General features: G+C 35.5%; 1 long non-coding RNA gene across 1 annotated transcript; it reads right to left on the reverse strand.

The window, feature by feature from the left end:
- Window positions 1–4,891: 4,891 nt before the first annotated feature.
- Window positions 4,892–6,027, reverse strand: LOC149849233 (uncharacterized). The gene is made up of 2 exons (XR_016433270.1): window positions 5,906–6,027; window positions 4,892–5,086 (listed from the first exon to the last, which is right to left on the reverse strand). It is a non-coding gene; the product is annotated as an uncharacterized LOC149849233 (long non-coding RNA).
- Window positions 6,028–10,026: the final 3,999 nt, after the last annotated feature.

Here is a 10,026-nt window from a genome sequence, read left to right on the forward strand (position 1 = left end):
TGCTGTTTTTCTTAGGATTCACGGAATTTTGTGCTTTAATGATTATTTAAACAGGTGAGTCTTAGATAAAATAGTAGTGTTTTCCTGTATTTACTAATATTGTGTTTTAGATTAGAATTGTTTTCATAGATTAATTAGATTAGTTTAACATAGTTTAAAATAAAATAATTGATAACTTGCTGATTTAGATTAGATGAATTATCATAGTATAACTCTAACATAGTTAGTTGCTTTATATCTTAATGTTTTTATTAGGATGTATCATATATACATTAGAAATAAAGTAGTTAGTTGTTTATGTGTTTTTTTTTCGGAATTATGTTTTGATTTCATTTCTTTTGTTTTGGATTTCATTGTTTACATGTATGAACATCCGATTCATCAATGTATGAGTTCAAGTAACCGGATATGAAGAAGTCTTCAGAAGTAGAACATTGACCAAATGAGCAGAAAACTATGCATTTGTACATGCATAGTGGTGGTGCAGAGTCAAGTCAATCGACAACTTCAGAGGCCCGAGCATGCCAGGTTGTATCAATCATTTCTCCTTATTCATTTTATTGTTCTTTAGTGTGCATCTGCATTGCATGATTGCATTATTTTGTATGCCACTAGGGACAGTGTCATTCAAGCTTGGGGGGATGGTTTAGATGCACAAATTTTAAAAAAAAATTTATTTATGTCTGATAGCTTAAAACTCATAAAAGTAGGTCTTTTAAGAATTAGTTGTAGCATTTATGATTGTATTTCTGCATGATCTGACAATTTAAAAATGTATAAGCCCCATGTGAAATTTTTTCTGATCTGATTTAAATAGAGTAGTTGTTTATGAAATAGTTCAAAGGAAAGATAGTGTTTGATTGTTAGAAAGTTTTGAATCACTTTAGTATAAGTATGCACAGTGTGTTTTGTGGAAAAGTGAGCAATTGAATGATGTTTTGAAAGATGAGCCTATTAGAATAGAGCTACGTTTAGTTGTTGATGTCTTCGCGAATCCTAATAGTGGAATACAGACACGAGTTGAAATGTCTGAGTCTCTTACAAAAAGGATAACGAAGGAGATCATCTTCTTATCTAGTCAATATCTGTGGCCTTTGTGGTTTGAGTAAGTAGAGTCTGAAGGGTGTTTTACACCTAGTGCCCTAAAGCCATCTGGTTTGGGAGCCACCGATTCGAAAACTTGTTACATGGACTGCATAGAAAGCCTAAGAGATAGAGACATTGCACATGACGAGAGGAAAACTATACGTAAACTATTAGAATAGAAGGTTTAGTGACTCGAGCAATTAAGTCTGAGGGATACTCTGTATCTGGTGCCCTAAGGTTGTCTGACCTGGGAGTCACTGACCTAAAGCTCGCTACATGGGTCACAAGACTGAATATTCGAAATAGTGCTCAATTTAGAAGAATGAAAAAATGAAAATCCAAAGAAAAAGAGTGAGTTTAATGAGAAAAATTTCATTGCTTATGAAGAATTATTGAATACTGTGCAAAAAATATACAGGTGAGGATAAATGAGTAAAAACATGACAATACTTGACTTTCTGAGAAAATTCATAAATAATTAAAAGTTTAGAGAAGTGAAAGAAAAATAATTTTTACTGTGGTGGCATAAAAATTTCTGAATTTGTTTTGAGAATGTAGATTACATGAAATATATGTTTACAATGAGTTCTTAATTGCCTAGTATTTCTGAAAATTTATTCATGCATGATATTGATGTTTGTGGGTAGCATCTCTGCAAACCCTCACGAGACCTTACTCGTCCACTGGGGTAACCCAGGGGTTTAATGGGCTTGTTGCATGTGCTAAATTCATTCGTGATTCTTACGAAAGTGAGTTAGTTTTTATTTATTTATTTAATAAGAGCTTTCATGTTATTGGGTAGTCCATATTTTCATTACATGGTAGAGTGTATTGCTAGGGACTAGCAATTATTCTAGCATGGGGTTATTTGATGATGCATAAAATATATGTTTTATTAACATGTTTTCACTGCATAAATGCATCATCTATAGGTTTAAAACATACACTTAGATGCATAATGATGTTATAGAGCTTTGGTTTGAATTTCATCGAAATCGGAATTAAAATGAAGGAATTATGGCATTTACAGTGTAGTGGGTCGAACCTCGGAGCATAATTGAGAGATCTGGATCCAGACGCCCATTTGGATCTTGGATTTGGGTCAAAATACAATGATTCAACCCAGCTCCAGCCCATTTGAGTTTTTCATAAATACTTTTCTAAAAAACCCCTCCTACATGAGGCACCCAGTAAATATTTATCTTTTAACACTGTTTTTCTAAAAAGGCCCAAACAAGCCAAATCGTGTATAGGGGTGAGGGACGCCCATTCTAGCCTTGTCTTTGCTTTGATTTTCGTGCCCTAGGGGCATGATTCTTGCTCACCTCCACATTCACCCAGCCGCCCCTCCCATGCATCTTCTACCTCATCTATGAAGCTCACCTTCAATGGAGACGCCATCTTCTTCTTCCATTCTATTCTTTTCAGATCTTGTCCTTCTTCTCACCCTGCTGAAACTAATCATTGAGGTTTTCTTTTGTAGGTTGCAGCTGCAAGTGGATTTACCAACCGTGGTAGGGGCGGCGTCTGCCTCTCCATAGCCAGCCATCCCTACCCCCGATGGCTCTATTCTTCATTAAAGCACGCCATCTTCGGACATATCCATCCAGACTGTTTCCCTGCAAAAAACAGCAAAGAGATGTTAGACAGCATCAACGAGGTCCTTCGTGGTGCGAGATCATTGCAAAGTCCGCTCTCTTCTCCCCCTCAGTCGTCGGATAGCCCTGGAGGTTGGTTCTCTCATCCCTTTCTTCTAGATAGAACCCATATTGTGTGTGAGTGATGTGGCTGTGTGTTTTCTGTATTTTTCATCAGCCTTAGAATAGATTTGTCATGCATAGAACAACAGGTAGAATGTTTAGGTTTTGGTTTTATTAAATTAATGTTTTTCATTTCAATGTTGGATGTCTTTAGCGTTTTTGGGTGTGTGCGTGTAATCCAAATATTTCTGCTATGTGCCTGCATCTTCCTCACATTTTTCCATTAGTTGTTAGGTCTGAATACGTTTTATAGGCAATAGATCATAGAGGTTTTTTCATAGTTAATGGCGTTTTTATTTCTTGGTCATTTTATTGATTTTTGTAATTGGCGATTTATGTAAGTTAGGTTATTTGATTAATTTCAGTTCAGCTGTAGCGTGTTTTGTTGATACCTTAGTTTGAAAGATTAAATTAATTTAAATTGTTTGTTGTGTCGATTTAGGTGTGTTTAGCCATGTAGTCAATTTCGTTTTGATGCAATTTCGTTAGTAGTTCGATTAGTTTATCATAGAGTAAGATATTAGATTGCGTTTTTCTGTTTTCATTTCATGTACAACATATTAGCAGTTTAATTTTTATGTTTTTAGTTTTAATAGTTCAGTTTTAACGTGTATTCATGTAGTATAGAGTTTAGTTTTTTATTAGAGGCTGTTAGTAGGTTGCATATAATTTAGTTTGTAGTTTAGTATATATTTCATGTAATATTTTGTGCAATGCATTTTTAGTTTAGATTCATGTAGGTTGCAGCTTGTTAACGTTTGATTTGTTTGATATTATTTCTAGGCATAGGTTCATTAGAATAATATAACTTTTAATTTTTGTTTTAGCTAGGGTAGTATTAATTTAGTGTGTTAATGTGTAGTGTAATATTTCTTTCAATAGATTTTGTCAAATTCGTTCTCCCTAGTCATGTCCTTTTGATTATTTGCGCATAGATTAATTTAGCTAGCTCTACTTTAGTTTAGAATAGTTGTATAGTAATTAATACATGTGAAGATAAGGGGTATTGAGGTCATTGTGAGTAGAACCGTTTTTGGTAAGAGTCCATCTCATCCAAAATCGTGATTTGCAATGAAGGAAAGCTTTTAAGGAATGTATCCAACCAAAATCTAATGAAGGCTTACCTTTACGCGTTTGGAAAGAATTATAAGTTTTAAATCTTTTTGGCAAAAACGTGTGGGATGTTTTTAGAAAGATTTTCAAAAGGATTTAGTGCTTTGAATTTCAAAATGCTTTCTAAACTGGTCTACACGAATTGGGAAGGAGATTAGATATGTCATTTATTGTATTCAAACCAAAATCGTGTTTTGTGTGTTTTAGGAAACATTTTCAAATGAGTCCTATTGCTTTTAGTGGAAAATGAATGAAAACGTGTGGAGCCAAAAGGGCTGGACGGTTTTCACAATTTGCAAACTTTCCTAATGAGTAATTAAGGTAATTAAGAAGGAGGAGGTCAGTTCCAAATTCGTATTTCTAACAATTATAGCCCTTAGTGAATTCTTTCCTAGTTTGAGATAGTATAGCAATAATGGTAATTAACTTAGCAAGGTATGTATTAGACTAGGTTTGTAAAATTCGTGTAGGTCTAATTAGGTATGTTTAAACCTTACACTACAACAGAGCAGTAGATTAGCGACGACCACCTTCCGTCGCTAACCATGTTAGCGACGGATTAGCGACAACGCGGCGACAGTATGCTTACGTCGCGAATATTTCGACGCTAACTGGCGACGGAATAATTCCGTCGCCAAGTCCGTCGCTAATTGCGACGGAATAACGAGCGCTATATTCCGTCGCCAATCCGCCGGTACTAAACGGCGACCACGGCGTGGCGACAGATTTAATTCCGTCGCTAAGCCGTCGCTAGATTAATATGAATAGCGACGGAATCATCCGTCGCTAATCCGTCGCAAAAACGAAAAAAAATAAAAAAAAATTTATTTAAAAATTAATTACGGAGAACTGTACAATTTATATTTCCTGTACAATTTATATTTCCTGTAAATAAAAAACAAACCACACAAAAAAATTCATATAACAAGTATCTATAATAATTAATCGTTCCACCTTAAAACTAAGAAGTTTAATTATTTACAATTCAACAATTACAATTAGGAAAAATAAAAAAAATAGAACTTCTTCAACACAGTCCTCTAATCATCGCCAAGATTTTGTGCGTCTTCTTGTTCATTGTCTTTATCTGTCCCTTCAGCTCCACTACCCTGATTATCGCTAGCAGCCTACACAAGAAAAGAACAGTCAGTATTGATAAACAAAATATAATGAAATAAATTACACACTATATGTGATTCTATCATGTGCTCATGTGTGATCTAAGGCAATAAAAAAACTCTATATGTGATTCTATCATGCTCATATGTGTGCTAAGGCAGTCAAAAAATTGAATATGTGATTATAACATGTTCATATGTGTTCTAAGGCATATAAAAAAACTCTATATGTGATTCTACCATGCTCAGATGTGCTTTAAGGCAGGCAAAAAACTATATATGTGATTCGATCATGCTCGTATGTGTGCTAAGGCAGTAAAAAAATTGAATATGTGAATATAGCATGCTCATATGTGCTCTAAGGCAGGCAAAGCCAAAAATTTTATATGTGATTCTATCATAAAGAATTATAACATGTTCATATGTGTTCTAAGGCAGTTAAAAAACTCTATATGTTATTATAGCATGTTCATATGTGTGCTAAGGCAGTCAAAAAACAGAATATGTGATTATAATATGCTCATATGTGTTCTTAGGCAGTAAAAAAACTGAATATGTGATTATAGCATGCTTATGTGTTCTAATGCAATCAAAAAAACTTTATATGTGATTCTATCATGCTCATATGTGCTCTAAGACAGACAAAAAGTTAAATATATATATATGTGATTCTATCATGCTCATATGTGTGCTAAGGCAGTAAAAAAATTGAATATGTGATTATAGCATGTTTATATGTTCTAAGGCATCTAGAAAAACTCTATATGTGATTCTACCATGCTCAGATGTGCTTTAAGATAGTCAAAAAAACTATATATGTGATTATACCTGAGAGGGACCTGGAATCGAAGATCCCCTATCCTGAACAGCGGCCTTGATCTCATTTCGGAGAAAGGGGGCGACGGTGTATTGGAAGTAGTTATTCAGTGATTCATTAATGATCTCGCGTACATCATCACCGGAAAGAATAGTCGGCTGCTTGGAGCTTATGTCGGCGCAAGAAGTTGGTGAGCCGTAACTGGAAGAACCAATAACTGGTGAAGTGTTCATATTACTCCCAAACCCGAACACGCGACCTTTTTTGGGTTCACCTGCTGCAGTCACCCATGCTGTAGGATCAAATGATGGATGCTGAGTAGCGTCTTCACCATATCGCTCTACCATTTGTTGTTCATATGCCTCCTACAAAATAATGTTTAAAGTATTCATTAATAATTAATGATAACATTATGATGACTTGCATATATATTGCAATGATTATTAATAGAATTAATACATACCGTTGTCGTTCTCGCCTTCTCTGATACGAAGACTCCCGTGGTCTTCCGTTTATGTGTTTCTACAAACACATCCTTATATGGTACACTGCCTCCTTTTTCTGCTTCCTGCGAAGTTAAATGACAAAAGATTTAGTACACAAATTTGCAACTATACTTATAAAATTAATATTATATATTGATGAGTTACCATTTTCTTTAGGTGGCTCCCAAATGTCTTAGATCCACCTGTGTGTAGATGGGCTTCGGGCATCTTCGATCGATTTTGTGAAGCCTTCGCAGAGCGATTTTTAAATGCATCTCCCGCCCACATATCGCACATTTCATCCCAGTAATCTCTGCTGATAGTAATAGGACCATGGCCCTTCCACAGTAATGGATCATCTACTACGCCAAATGCTTTTTTTGCTACAGTCTTCATAGTATGCAGCATGTCTGCAAATCGATTGGCAGCCACCTTCTGCCACACCTTCCTTGCATCATTTTCTTCCACCGTAGTTGCAAAGCGATTCGAAGCCTACAAATATTTTCAGAAAGTTAGTAGACATTGCTTAAATAAATTAAATATGAAACACATTAACTATGAGGAACAACTGTATACCATGAATGAGGACCACAATCTGTCTAATACCTCCTTTGGGTATTCTTTCCATTGAGCAACTGGTCCTGGTAGATGTTGAAGAAGTGAATTCCTAATCTCCCGTACTACTTCTTGTGGCTCAAACCTCGTGCTGCACATGAATTGTTACACAGTAAATATCAATATAAAATATTTAAAAGATATGCAATAATTGAAAACAAAATACTTACGGTCAATTATCGATATACACTATTCGAATGAGTCTTCTTGTGCCAGCCTGTGAAGACCCTGTTTCCTGTGTTGGCTGTTGACTTGTGCGATCAACTGGTGTAGGTGGGTCGTGTATAGGCGCAACATCATCTGTAAAAAAATACACACCAAGTTCTCAGAATGTGCATTTGAACTAATCAAGCATCTAATTAGTTATATGATATACCTATCACAGGAGCCCGTGAAGATGAAGGTTGAGCCTGGCTACTACTGGATGAGCGACCACTATAACCTCCACGAACCATATTCTAACAAATAACATATGTCATACAATACATTCAAATAATTCACATCAAGTATTACAATGCATTCAAGTCATTCACATCAAGCATTGCAATGCATTCAAATAATTCAAATCATTGACATCAAGTATTGCACTAATTCAAATCATTCGTTAATTGCATAAATTATAATACATTCAGATAATTGAAATCATTCACATCAAGTATTACAATGCATTCGAATCATTCGTATCAAGTATTACAATACATTGAAATAAAATTTTTAATCATTCACACCAAGTATTGCAATACAACTCACATCAAGTATTACAATGCATTTAAATAGAGGTTTGTAGTATAAGATTTTTTTCACTAGCTTGAGAATTCTTCCTCGTCACTAGTTTGACTTTCTTCTTCTTCTTCTTCTTCTTCTTCTTCTTCTTCTTCTGCTTCTTCTTCTTCTTCTTCTTCTTCTTCTTCTTCATTGTTTGCCCATCCACTTGGTACATCATTTGGATCACATTCCTCTATGAATGTTTCATCAGCCAATGGAGATATGACATGCATATCATGCACAACATCGTGACCATAAGCGAAGTCACAGACATCATCTGATTGATAGTAATCACTGTCTTCAGCTAACTCATCTTCTTGTAATTGATCATACTAGGGGTATAGTTTGGATTTCACCTTGCAAACTGCCCACCATTCATTTCTATCTGACTTTTTTATACTCGGATATGAAGTATAATAAACTTGTTGAGCTTGCGAGGCTAATATGAATGGTTCATATGTTCCAAACCTGGATTTATGATTCACCTCCACAATGCCTGAAGCTTTGTCGAGTCTTGTTGCAGTTGGATCAAACCAATGACACTTGAATACCGTAACCCTGTTATTCATGCCTAAGTAAGTCAACTCCATTATTTCCTCTATAACACCGTAGTAATCATGTTCATTTTCACCGTAGCTGCTACCCTTGACACACACGCCACTATTTATCGTTGATTTGTTTATACCGTAGTCTTTTGTATGGAATCGATAACCATTTACGATATACCCGTTGTAGCATTGCACAACTTTGGTCGGACCATTTTCTAAATCACATATTCCTTGATCTTTAACATCACCATGGCGAACCTACGCACAGACATAAACAATTATTATGATCACGATCAATTAAGTAACTTAGTGTTGTTTATAAGTACAAAATTTATGTTAGCTTCTTTACCAACTGTTTCAACCACTCCACAAACTTAGTTTCACGTTCTTTTTGTACTTCTGCATTAGTGAGATGTGAAACTTTGCTTTGCAACTCCAGATCAAATCGTCTGCAAACCACAAATACTTATATTACCGAGCCATGTATCCACATATAGAACATAAAAGGATTTATAATTGAGTTGCATATACATATACTTACTCGATGTATGGGTCGATCGCTGAACAATTAAAAAGAATATAGATGTGTGTTGCATCTTGCTCTCGATCTGTCAATAGCCTTGATCGGCAACTACCAAATGCATGCCCAAGTCGTTGAAATATCGACAACTTGTCAGCTACAGTTACTTGTTCTCCATCATCGTTACGGGGCGGGCATGTGTAACGTGTTGAAATATGAGGTTCGAAGTACATAGATGAGAAATTTGAAATCTCTTCTAAAGTGTACGCCTCACAAATAGAGCCTTCTACTCTTGCTTTATTACGAACCTTTTTTTTTAGGTCGAACATGCATCTGACAAGAATATACATTTCAAATTTTAAATATCTGTCATTAAAGAGACAAATATAAAAAAACATATACCTTTCAAATGGGTACATCCATCGATATTGCACAGGGCCACCAACCCTTAGTTCATATGGCAAATGTATGATCAAATGTTCCATAACATCGAAAAATGCTGGCGTAAATATCTTTTCTAACAGACAAACAGTGGTGATGACAGAGTCCTCGAGATTCTTTACATCTGATACAATGACCTCCGATGCGCACAATGTTCTGAAAAATCCGCTTAACTCAGACAATACCCCCCATATAGGTTTGTCTAACATATCATGGAATGCTAGGGGTATCAATCGTTGCATAAAGATATGACAATCATGGCTCTTCAACCCATATAACTGTCCATCGTCAATCTTCACAGCCCGAGCAATGTTAGAGACATATCCATCTGGAAATCTCAGTTGTCTCAACCATTGACATACATGTTTTATTTGATCAGGTCCGAGCACGTACTTCGCCTTTGGTTTCAGTACTTTGCCATTATACTCTTTGAGTTCCAATTCTGGTCTTTTACATATTAATTTTAAATCCATACGGGCCTTCGGATTATCCTTCGTTTTTCCTTTAATATTCATTACTGTATTGAACACATTATCAAACACATTTTTCTCTACATGCATCACATCCAAATTATGTCGTATCAATAGGGTCGGCCAATACGGTAATTCCCAAAAAATAGATTTTTTCGTCCAATTGTGTTCCTTCCCAAATCCACGGAAGGGTGTAGGACTGCGGGCATCTGTTAATACATCTGGAAAGTATCGCAATCTTCTTAAAATCTCTATGCCAGACAATCTTGAGGATGGACCTTCCATTTC

This window comes from Nuphar pumila, chromosome 1 (assembly GCF_984573655.1).
Source record: "Nuphar pumila chromosome 1, dmNupPumi1.hap1.1, whole genome shotgun sequence".
Taxonomy (NCBI): Eukaryota; Viridiplantae; Streptophyta; class Magnoliopsida; order Nymphaeales; family Nymphaeaceae; genus Nuphar; species Nuphar pumila.